A 13,147-nucleotide genomic window follows, 5' to 3' on the forward strand; every position below is an offset into this window, starting at 1 on the left:
AATGGGCAGAAGACATGAACAGACACTTTTCCAATGAAGACATACAAATGGCTATCAGACATATGAAAAAATGTTCATCATCACTAGCCATCAGGGAGATTCAAATTAAAACCACATTGAGATACCACCTTACACCAGTTAGAATGGCCAAATTTAACAGGACAGTAAATAACATGTGTTGGAGATGATGTGGAGAAAGGGGAACCCTCTTACACTGTTGGTGGGAATGCAAGTTGTTGCAGCCACTTTGGAAAACAGTGTGGAGATTCCTTAAGAAATTAAAAGTAGATCTTCCCTAAGACCCTGCAATCGCACTACTGGGTATTTACCCCAAAGATACAGATGTAGTGAAAAGAAGGGCCATCTGTACCCTAATGTTCAAAGCAGCAATGGCTACAGCCACCAAACGGTGGAAAGAACCAAGATGCTCTTCAATAGATGAATGGATAAGGAAGATGTGGTCCATATACACGATAGAGTACTATGCCTCCATCAGAAAGGATGAATACCCAACTTTTGTATCAACATGAATGGGACTGGAAGAGATTATGCTGAGTGAAATAAGTCAAGCAGAGAGAGTCAAGTATCATATGGTTTCACTTATTTGTGGGACATAAGAAATAACATGGAGGACATAGGGAGATGGAGAGAAGAAGGGAATTGGGGGAAAGTGGAGGGGGAGGTGAACCATGAAAGACTATGGACTCTGAAAAACAATCTGAGGGTTTTGAAGGGGCGGGGGTTGGGAAGTTGGGTGAACCTGGTGGTGGGTATTATGGAGGCCATGTATTGCATGGAGCACTGGGTGTGGTGCATAAACAATGAATTCTGGTACACTGAAAAGAAATTTAAAAAAATATAAAAAAATTCACAAGAGACAGAAAAAGTCCTTGTATAATGATAAAAAGTCCTTGTATAATGATAAAAGGGTCAATCCAACAAGAAAATATAACATGTTTAAATATTTATGGATCCAATATTGGAACACTCATTTAACAGATATATATATATTTTATATATATGAAAATATATATATATATACATATAAAAAACAGATTAACAGATCTAAAGGGAGAAACAGCAATACAAATAATTAAATTCCCGACTTGCATCAATAAATAGATTATCCAGACAGAAAATCAATAAGGAAACACTGGACTTAGACAACATGTTAGACCAGATGGACATAAATAACAGATATATAGAATATTCCATCTAAAAGCAACAGAAGACAAATTCTTCAAGTGCACACAGAACATTCTCCAGGAGAGATCATATGGTAGGCCACAAAACAGGCCTGAAAATATGTAAGAAGACTGAAATTATATTTAGCCTCTGTCCTGACCACAATGGTATGAAAATAGAAATGAATTCTAGGAAAACTAGAAAATTACAAATACGTGGAGATTAAGCAATATATTGAACAACCAACGTGTCAAAGAAAAAAAGAGAAATATACAAATACCTTGAGACAAATGAAAATGGAAATACAACGTATCAAAATTTATGGGATGCAGCCAAAGCAATTGTAAAAGGGAAGTTTTTAGTGATAAATGCATACATTAAGAAACAGGTTTTTTTTTTTTTTTGTTCTGGTTTTTCTTTTCAAGTTTTTTTAAAATTCCAGTTAACATACATTGTAACATTAGTATTAAGTGTAGAATATAGTGGTTCATCACTTTTATTCAATACTCAGTGCTCATCATAAGAAGTTTCCTCCATAGTACCTTCATCCATTTAACCCAGTCCTTGCCCACCTCCCCTCTAATAACCCTCAATTTGGTCTGTATATTTAAGTGTCTGTTTACTGGTTTGCCTTGCTTATTTTTTTCTCCTATGTTCATTTGATTTGTTTCTCAAATGCCACAGTATCCCTTCATTAGTATATGAGCATTTTGGCTCTTTCCATAATTTGGCTATTGTTTATAAGGCTGCCATAAGTATTGGGATGCGTGTCCTTCTTCAAATCAGTATTTTGGTATATTTTGGGTAAATACATAGTAGTGGAATTGCTTGGTCATAGGGTAGGTCTATTTTTAACATTTTGAGGAACCTCCATACTGTTTTCCAGAGTTGCTGCACGAGTTTGCATTCCCATAGTGTAAGAGAGTTCCCCTTTCTCCACATCCTCACCAACATCCACTGTTTCTTGTGTTGTTAACTTTAGTCATTTTGACAAGTCCGAGATGATATTTCATTGAAGTTTTGATTTGTAGTTCCCCGATGATGAATAATGTTGAGCATCTTTTCTTGTGTCTGTTGGCCTCCCGTACGTTTTCTTTGGAAAAATCCCCCTATTCATTTCTTCTGCCCAATCATTAACAGATTATTTGTTTTTAGGGTGCTGAGTTTGAGAAATTCTTTATAGATTTAGGATACTAATCTTTTACCAGATATGTCATTTACAAATATGTTCCCCCTTCTGAAGGTTCGATTTTAGTTTTGTTTCTTTTGCTGTGCAGAAGTTTTTTTTATCTTGTGAAGTCCTAATAGTTCATTTTTGCCCTCTAGTTTTGGACTGTCATGTTTTCATTTCTTTCCATGTATTCTTTTTTTTTTTTGATTTTATTTATTTATTTATTTTGAAAGATTTATTTATTTGACAGAGAGAGAAAGATCACAAGTAGGCAGAGAGGCAGGCAGAGGTGGGGAAACAGGCTCCCCGCCAAGTGGAGAGCCCGATGCGGGGCTTGATCCCAGACCCTGAGATCATGACCAGGGCCGAAGGCAGAGGCTTAACCCACTGAGCCACCCAGGCGCCCCTTATTCATTTTTTTTGACAGACAGAGATCACAAGTAGGCAGAGAGGCAGATAGAGAGAGAGGAAGGGAAGCAGGCTCCCTGCCAAGCAGAGAGCCCAACTCGGGGCTCGATCCCAGGATCCTGAGATCCTGACCTGCGCCGAAGGCAGAGGCTTTAATCCACTGAGCCACCCAGGCACCCCTCCATGTTCTCTTTTATATCCTTAATTTCTTGGTTGACCCATTCGTTCTTTAGTACGATGCTCTTTAGCCTTCATGTGTTTGTGGTTTCCAAGTTCTTTCCTGTGGATGACTTCAAGGTACACTGCATTGTAGTCAGAAAACATGCATGGTATGATCTCAATCTTTTTGTATTTGTTGAGGTCTGATTTGGGACCTAGTGTGTGATCTATTCTGGACAATGTGCACTTGAAAAGAATGTGCATTCTGCTGCTTTAGGATGGACTCTTCTGAATATATCTGTTAAGTCCATTTGGTTCAGTGTGTCATTCAAAGCCATTGTTTCCTTGTTGACTTTCTGCTTAGATGATCTGTCCATTGAAGTAAGTGGGGTGTTAAAGTTCTCTACTGTTATTGTATTATTACCAATGAGTTCCTCTATGTTTGTAATTAATTGTTTTACATATTTGGGTGCTACCAAGTTAGGGGCATAAATATTTACAGTTGTTAGTTCCTTCTTGTTGGGTAGTCCCCTTTATTATGAAATAGTGCCCTTCTTCATCTCTTGTTACAGTCTGTGGTTTAAAATCTAGTTTGTTTGAGACAAGTATGGTTACTCTGGCTTTATTTCGATATCCATTTGCCTGATAAATATTTCTCCCTCCTCTCACTTTCAATCTGCAGGTGTCTTTAGGTCAAAAGGAGTCTCTTCCAGGCGGTATATAGATGGGTCTTGTGTTTTTGTGTTTTGTTTTGTTTTTATCCATTCTGACACTCTATGTCTTTTTCATGGAGCATTTAGTCCATTTACATTCAAAATCATTATTGATATATATTAACTTAGTGCCATTTTATTACTTGTTTTGTCATTGTTTTTGAAGATTTTCTCTGTTCCTTTCTAGTCTGTTGCTTTTGGCCTTCCTTTCCCACTCTATAATATTTCTTGCAGGGCTGGTATAGTGGTCATGAAATCCTTTAAGTTTTTGTTTGTCTGGGAAACTCTTTGTCTCCTGTTCTGAAGGAGAATATCCAGCCTTGTAGGATAGAGTATTCTTAGCTCCTGACTTTTCCCATTCAGCATGTTGAATAGATCATGCCACTTTCTTCTGGCCTGCCAAGTTTCTATCAATATGTCTGCTGTTAACCTTATTTGTCTTGTCTTTTAAGTTAGGGATTTCCTTTGTCTTGCTGTTCTTAGGATTATTTCTTTGTATTTTGGAAATTTAACTAGGATATGTCTTGGTGTTGGCCTGCTTTTGTTGATTTTGATGGGCATTCTCTGTGCCTATTGGATTTAGATGTCTGGTTCTTTCCCCAGATCACGGAAGTTTTCAGTCATAATGATCTCAAATAAACTTCTGTACCTTTTTCTCTCTCTCCTGCTCCTGGAACTCATATGAGTGTTATTGCGTTTGATGGAGTCACTGAGTTCCCTAAGTCTTCTTTCGTGATCCAAGATTTTTCTTTCTCTCTTTTGTTTGGATTCTTTATTTTCTGTAATTCTAACTTCTTTATAACTTGTTTGTTCTTTTGCTTCTTCTGTCCTTGTGGTCCCTACATCCAGTTGGTTTTGAATCTCAGATATTGCATTTTTCATTTCAACCTGATTGGTTGGTTGGTCGGTTGGTTGGTTTAGCTCTTTTGTCTGCAGTAAGGGACTCTCTGATGTCTTCCATGATTTTCTCAAGCCCAGCTAGTACCCTTATGATTGTTGCTTTAAATTCTGGATCAGGCTTATTACTTATATTTGTTTCCATTAGATCCCTGGCTGTGACCTTTTCTTGTTCTTTCTTTTGGTATGAATTCCTCCATCTTGGCACTTTGTCTAGGTCTCTGTCATCTTCTCTGTGTTAGGAAAGCCTGTTATGTTTCCTGCTTCTGAGAGTAAAGGCGTTATGAAGAAGAGATCAGACAATGTCCAGGGCCTGGTGCTTCCGGAAATGTCTCTGGTGTGTGCTACGTGGACTATGCTGCTGTGCTTTGGCTGCTCTTTCCCCAGGTCAGTCCTCTGCAGAGTTTCTCCTTGCCTGCAGTGGGGAGTGTTTTGACCTTGTCCAGAGTGTGGTGAGTTTTAGCTAGGTGTACTCTGGTCTGCTGGGTTGAAAGAATCCTGATGCTATTTCCACAAGTGCTGAAGTTTTGCAGAACCCTATGGTCAGTAGACCTGGTGTGTATGTGTGTGTTTGGGGGGGGGGGGGTTGGTCTCCTGGGGTAGCGGCCAGCTGTGCTGGTCATCAGGCACAATTGCCTAAAAGCATTACCAGCGGTGGGGGCGGGTGGTGTTGCAGGATTGGTATAAGTGGCTTATGCTGTCACTGTTGGCACTGTGCTGCTTACTGAAATCAGTATATCCTGAGGGGCAGAGTAGAGAAATGGCACCTGCCATTGTCACATTGGAAGACAGTTTGTCAGTTTCCTAAAATAAACATACTCCTATCATATGATTCAGCAATCATGCTCTTTGGTATTTATCCCCCAAAGCTAAAAGTTATGTCCATATAAAAACCTGCACATGAATGTTTATAGCAGCTTCATTCATTAATTGCCAACATCTGGAAGCAAACAAGATGTCCTTCAGTAGGTGAATGGATAAACTGTGATATATCCAGGCAATGAAATATTCTAAAAAGAAATGAGCAATGAAGCTACAAAAAACATACAGAGGAAACTAAAATACATGTCACTAAATTAAGTCTATCTGAAAAGGCTACATACTGTATGGTTTCAATTGTATGACAATCTGGAAAAGGCCAACTAAGAAGATAGCAAAAAAATCAGTGGTTGGTTGCCAGGGTTTAAGGAGGAGGGAATGATGAATAGGCTGACACAGAAGATTTCTAGAGTGGTAGTATTCTGTATTATAGTGTATTATACCATAATGATGAATATGCTTGGTGTTTTGACCTATATATAATGCCACATGAGCCCTACTATAAATATGAATTCTGGGTGATAATGATGTATTAATGTAAGTTTGTCAATGGTAACAAGTGTACCACTCATGGAATCTGTTATTAGTGGGGAGGCTATGAGTGTGTAGACAAGGGTATATTGAAACTCTACTTTTCACTCAGTTTTGCTGAAACCTAAAATTACTTTAAAAAATAAAGTGTATTTAAAAGTATATTAAACCTAGTCCAATCTGCTTTTTACAGTGGTTGTATCATTTTGGATTTTACCAGCAGAGTAAGAGAGTTTCTGCTGATCAGTGGATGTCTTCACCATGAGGTAGTTTTGCCAATATCTTTATTTTAGTTAATCTAATGGGTACTTAATTAGTTGTAGTCAATTATTGTTTTAATGTGTATTCCTCTAGTGGCTAATGATGTTGGAATATCTTCCCATGTGCTTACTTGGCATCTGTATATCCTCTTTGGTGAAGAGTCTATCCAAGTAGTTTGCCCATTTTTAAAAATAAATGTTTTATTTTGGAAAAATTTTAGATTTAGAGGAAAGTTGCAAACATGATACATAAATTTCTCACCTTGGTACATTACTCTTAATTAAATTTTATACTTTGTTTCACTAGTTCTTTGAAATTTTTCCTACATTTTTGATTGAAGTGAAATTCATATAATATAGAATCAACCATTTAAAAATGTACAATTTAGAGGCACTTAGTACATTCATAATGTTGTATAACCACCACTACTATATAATTCACATTTTTATCACCACAAAGATTAGCACTGACTCATTAAGCAGTTATTGCCCATTTTCTTCCTCAGCCACTGGTGACCATCAATCTGCTTTCTGTTTCTAGGGACTTAACTGTTCTCGATATTTCATATAAATGGAATCATGTAATTTGTGGCCTTTTATGTATAGCTTCTTTCACTTTATGTTTCTGAGCTCCATCCATTTGTAGCATGGATCAGTACGTTTTAAACTTTAATAAAATATTTTAAAATTATGGTAAAATACATGTAACATAAAATTTATAATCATACCCACATTTTAAGTGTGCAGTTCACTGGTAGTAAGTATATTCATATTGTTTTGCAACTATCATCACCAGCCATCTCCAGAATTCATCTTGTAAACATGAAATTCATTATTAATTGAACTGTAACTTCTCATTTCCTCCTCTCCCTGGCCCTGGCAACCACCATTCTATATTCTCTTTGCATTTGACTACCCTGGGTGCCTCATATAATTGAAATCATATATTTTTGTGTCCTTTTACTGCTGACTTATTTTACTGAGCATAATAGCCTCAAAGTTCATGAATCTTGTAGCATATGTCAGAATTTCCTTCCTCTTAAAAATTGAATGCATTCCACTGTATGTATGTGTTCCACATTTTGCTGATCCATTTTAACTCTTGTCAATACTGCTGTTATGAATATGTGTATACAAACATCCCTTTGAGACTCTGTTTTCAATTTTTGGGAATATATACCCTGAAATGGATTAGCTAGATCATGCAATAAATCTAATAATTTTTATTTTTTGAGGAACAGCCATAGTATTTTCCATAGCTGCTGTACCATTTCACATTCCCACCAGCAGTAAACAAGGGTTCCAATATCTCCATATCCTTAACACTTTTTATTTTCCATTATTATTATTTATGGTAACCATCACTATTGTGTGTGAAGTGGTATTTCATTGTGGTTTTGATTTGCATTTCCCTAATGATTAGGGATGTTGAACATCTTTTCATGTGCTTATTGTTCATCTTTATATCCTTTTTAGAGAAATGTTTAAATCTTTGCCCATTTTTTAACTTTGTTGTGGAAATTTAGGAGTTCTCTGTATATTCTGGGTAGTAGACCCTTAGATGATTTGCAGATAAATCTCTATAGTCTTTTCACTTTCTTAATAATAATCTTTGAAGTACTAAAGTTTTAAATTTTGATGAAGGCCAGTTTACATTTTTTTTTCTCTTTTTGCTTATATTTTGGTGTGCTAAGAAACCACTGCCAAAGCCAAGGTCATTAAGACTTTCCTCTATGCTCTCTTCTAAAAGTTTTATAGTTTAGCTCTTAAAGTTAAGTCACTGATCCATTTTTTCTATGTAATGGGAGGTAATGGTCTACCTTCATTTTCACATGTTAATTTCTAGTTGTCTTAGTACCATTTATTGAAGAGACTATTTTTTACACCATAGAATTGTCTTAGCAACTTGTTGAAAATCAGCTAGTCACAGATGTATGGTTTTATTTCTGGAATCTTAATTTTATTCCATTGGTATATATGTTTATCCCTATATAGGTATTCCTACGCTGGTAACACCGTTTTGATTACTATAGATACTGATATTGGGAAGTGTGATTCTTCCAACTTTCTTCTTTTTCAATACTATTTTGGTTTTTCTTGCTTCAGCATTTCCACACAAATTTCAGGATAATCCTTTCCATTTTGCAAAAAAGGCTTTTGGTATTCTGGTAGGGTCTGGGTTGAATCTATTAGATTGTTTTGGGTGATACTAATATTTAAACAATTATTAAGCCTTTCAGTCCATGGACAGGTGATATCTTTTATTTAGGGCTTCTTTAATTGCTTTAACAATGTTTTATAGTTTTCAGTGTACAAATCCAATACCTCCTTCGTTAAATTTATTTCTAGGTATTTTATTCTTTTAGAGACTTGTAAGAATTTTTAAATAGATTCTTTTTAAAATTTTTTCTTGCTGGTATATAGAAACACAACTGATTTTGCCCATTTATGTTACACCCTGCAAGTTTGTTAACTTCATTTATTCTAGTTGTTCTTTTGTGGTTTCTTTGGGATTTTATACATACAGGATTATGCCGTTTCTTAGTAGGGATAATTTCATTTCTTTTTCATTTTGAATGCCTTTTATTTCTTGCTTAATTTCTCTGCGTAGAACTTCCAGTACAGTGCTAAAAAGAGGCATCCTTATCTTGTACTGAATTTTAAGGAGGAAAGTTTTTAGCTTTCATCATTGAGTAGGATCTTGTCTGTGGGTTTTTCAGGAATGCCCTTGGTCAGCTTAAGGAAGTTCCCTTCCATTCCTAGTTTTCTGAGTATTTTTTATAATGAAGGAGTGGTCAATTTTATTAAATGCTTTTTCAGTATCAATTGACATGTATCTGTATCATTTTTTTTCTTTTATTCTATTAATGCTGTTTTTATATCTTTTATTTTCTTCTGTTGAACCACCCTTACATTTCTGGAATAAATCCCATTTGGTCATGGTACAAAATCCTTTTAATATGCTGTTGGATTCTGTTGGCTAATATGGTGTTGAATTTTTGCATACATATTCATAGGGGATATTGGTTTCTTATTCATTGTGGTGTTGTCTAGCTTTGAAATTAGGGTGATGTTGATATCATAGAATGAGTGAGGAAATGTTACCCCTCTTCTATTTTTGGAACAGATTGAGAAGGATTGGGATCAATTATTTAAATATTGGGTAGGATTCACCAGCCATCTCATCTTTGGCCTTCCTTTGTTAGAAATTGATTACTGACTCAATATCATTACTTATTTTAGCTATGTTGAGATTTTCTTCTTGAGTCAGTTTTGAAAATTCATGTGTTTATAGGAATTTTCCTGTTTCATTTAGGTTATCTAATGTTGGTGTACAGTTGTTCAAAGTATTATCCTCTTTTCTGTAAGTTTGATATTAATGTCCCTACTTACATTTGGATTTTAATTATCTGTATCTTCTCTCCTTTTTTCTTAGTCTAGGTAAAGTCTTGTTGATTTGTTGATCTTTTCAAAGAAGCAACTTTTGGTTTTGTTGACTATTATTTTTCTGTTCTCTGTTTTGTTTATCTTTAATCTTTATTATTTCCTTACTTCTACTAGCTTTGGGTTTAAGCTAGTCTTTTCTAGTTTGTTGAAGTATAGAGTTGGGTTATTAATTTGGGATCTTACTTCTTTTCAACATAGGCATTTACAGTTAGAAATATCCTTCTGAGCTATGTTTTTGGTATAACCTGTAAATTTTGCTTTTATTTAATGTGTCTCAAAGTATTTCACATTTCACTTGTGATTTCCTTTTTGACCTTTTGGCTGTTTACAAGTGTGCAGTTTAATTTCCAAATGTTGTGAATTTCAGTTTTTACTGATTTCTAGGTTCATCTCCTGGTGGTTAGAGAAAAAACTTTGTATGATTTTAATCTTTTTTTTCTTTTTTTTTTTAAAGTAGCCAGAGAGCTAGGCAGAGGAAGAGGAGGATGCAAGCTCCCTGCCGAGCAGAGATCCCGACACGGGGCCTGATCCAGGACCCTGAGATCATGACCCGAGCTGAAGGCAGAGGCCTAACCCACTGAGCCACCCAGGCGCCCCTGATTTTAATCTTTTTAAGTTTATTGAGGCTTGGAGCCAATGCCCTCTCTTCCTCCACCTCATGGCAGAACCCCAGGACAGGAGCCTCAGATGAAAGAAACTATCACGAACCAGGAGAAGCTCACCAAACTGCAAGCACAAGTGCGCATTGGTGGAGAAGGAATTACTTCCCAAAACAAGAAGGTGGTTCATAGAACAGCTATAGCAGATGGTAAAAAAAAAAAAAAAAAACAAACTTCAGTTTTCCTTAAAGAAGTTAGTGGAAAACAATATCTCTGATATTGAAGAAGTGAGTATGTTCACAAACCAAGGAACAGTGATCACTTTAACAACCCCAAAGTTCAGGCATTGCTGGCACTGAACACTTTCACCATTTTAGGCCATGCTGAGACAAAGCAGCTGACAGAAGTGCTACCCAGTATCTTAAACCAACTTGGTGTGGACAATCTGACTAGTTTAAGAAGACTTGCTGAAGGGGCGCCTGGGTGGCTCAGTGGATTAAGCCGCTGCCTTCGGCTCAGGTCATGATCTCAGGGTCCTGGGATCGAGCCCTGCATCGGGCTCTCTGCTCCGCAGGGAGCCTGCTTCCTCCTCTCTCTGTCTGCCTCTCTGCCTACTTGTGATCTCTCTCTGTCAAATAAATAAATAAAATCTTTAAAAAAAAAAAAAAAAAAAGAAGACTTGCTGAAGCTCTGCCCAAACAATTCTGTGGATGGAAAACACCACTTGCTACCTGAGAGGATGATGATAATGAAGTTCCAGATCTTGTAGAGACTTTTAATGAAGATTCCAAGAATGAAGGAAACTGAATTGAGTCAAATTCTGAAGAAGATAAAACTTGAAGTTACTGAGAACTGTTATTTTATATTATGACTGCTTTTTAAAATTTTGTCCATGGATCTGATGAAATCTAGATCTCTAATATTTTTAAGACCAAGCTCCATGGATACTGCAGCTCTTTTCAGTTTTTGCTTATATACAATTCATTCTTTGCAGCTAATTAAGCTGAAGAAGCCTGGGAATAATGTTTGAAACAAGGTTAATAAAATTTTTTGCCTAGGAAAAAAAATTATTGAGGATTCTTTTGTGGCCTAAAATATGTTTTAGCCTCAAGAATGTTCTATGTGTACTTGAGAAGAGTATGCAATTCTATTGTTATGTGGAGTACTCTGTCTGTTAAAGCTAGTTGGCTTATAGCATTATTCACATTCTCTATTTCATGTTTAATCTTCTGGCTAGATTTTCTATGCACCATTGAAAGCAGGCTATTGAATTCTTCAACTATTATTACTAATTCTCTAATTAATAATTAGTTTCTAATTAGTCTAATCCTCCCTTCAATTTTTTCAATGTTGCTTTATATATTCTGGGCTCTGCTGTTTATGCACATTTGTCTGTAATTGTTTTATCTTCTCACTAAATTAACTCTTTTATCCTTCTTTGTTTGTTGTAGCAGTTTTTTACTTAAGGTCTATTTTGGTCTTAGTATTGCCATACAAACTCTCTTTTGGTCATTACTTGCAAGGAGTCTTTTCCCATCCTTTTAATTTCAACCTATTTGTTGATCTAAAATGACTCTCTTGTAGATAACATATAGTTAGATTATATATTTTTAAATCTATTCTGCCAGTCTGTCTTTTAATTGGTGAGTTTAATCCATTTGAAGTAATTACTGATAAGGAAGAAATTCTGCCATTTTTCTATTTGTTTTCCAGAAGTATATTTTGTTCATAAATTGCTCCAATATTGCCTTCTTTTAGATTTAATTTTCCCCAGTGTATCTTTTTATTCCCTTCATATTTCCTTTTATTTATTTATTTATTTTTTTAGTTATTAATGGTTATGCTGGTGGTTACAAATGTACAACAATGCCTTTTGAATTCTACCAATTTGGCTTCAATAGCATACAAAACTCTGTTGCTTTAAATGTCCATCACTTCCCTTTATATTGTTGTCTTCATATCTTTATTTATTACATGCCCATTAAAGATTTCTATCTTTTCCTAAATCATGTAGGAAATAAGAGTTGAAAACCAAAAATATAATAATATTGGCTTTTATATCTAACTATGTAGTTAACTTTTACCACTGTTCTTTATATCTTTATATGTCTTCAAGTTACTGTCAAATGCCTTTTCATTTCAGTCTGTAGAACTCCCTTTAGTATTTCTTGTAGGGAAGATCTACCAGTCATGAACTCTCTTTGCTTTTGTCTGTCTGGCAATGTCTTAATTTCACTTTAATTTTTGAAAGAACATTTTACCAGATATAGGAATTCTTTGTTTTTTCTCCATCACTTAAAATATGTTATCCCACTACCTTCTGGCCTCTTTGGCTTCTTATGTGTATTTGGCTAGCAAAATTATTGAGGATTTCTTATTCATGATGAGTCACTTCTCTCTTGCTGCTTTTAAGATCCTCTTTTTGTAAAGTTTGATTATAATGCATCTGAGTGAGTATCTCTTTGAGTTTATTATATTTGGAGTTTGAAAAATTTCTTGGATGTGTGGCTTATGTCTTTCCTCAAGTTAGAGAAGTTTCCAGCTATTATTTCTTCAAATATTGTTTCTTCTCCCTCTTCTCTTCTCTTCTTCTCTTTCTCTTCTCAAGTATTCCCATAATATGTTGGTATGCTTGATAATGTTTCACAAATCCCTTAATCTCTATTCATTTTCCTTTGTTTTACTTTTGTTCTTCAATGTCAGTAATTTCAATTGTACTTCAGGCTGGACAATTTTCTCTGCTACTCAAATCTGGTGTCGAAACTTTCTGGTGAGTTTTTCATTTTAGCTATTGTAATTTTAGCTCCAGAATTTCTACTTTGTTCCTTTTAAAAAAAAAAATATTTATTTATTTCTTTGACAGACAGAGATCACAAGTTGGCAGAGAAGCAGGTATCGAGAGAGGAGGAAGAAGGCTCCCTGCTGAGTAGAGAGCTAGATACAGGGCTTGATCCCAAG

At 35.5% G+C, this 13,147-nt stretch overlaps 1 protein-coding gene and 1 pseudogene across 8 annotated transcripts in view; one reads left to right on the forward strand and one right to left on the reverse strand.

Annotated features, from left to right (window-relative positions):
• STXBP5L (syntaxin binding protein 5L) overlaps nucleotides 1-13,147 on the reverse strand; it is a 428,205-nt gene that overhangs the window by 43,524 nt on the left and 371,534 nt on the right. The window lies entirely within an intron of this gene.
• Nucleotides 10,227-10,996, forward strand: LOC123939998 (annotated as a pseudogene).

Source organism: Meles meles, chromosome 4 (genome assembly GCF_922984935.1).
Source record: "Meles meles chromosome 4, mMelMel3.1 paternal haplotype, whole genome shotgun sequence".
NCBI lineage: Eukaryota > Metazoa > Chordata > Mammalia > Carnivora > Mustelidae > Meles > Meles meles.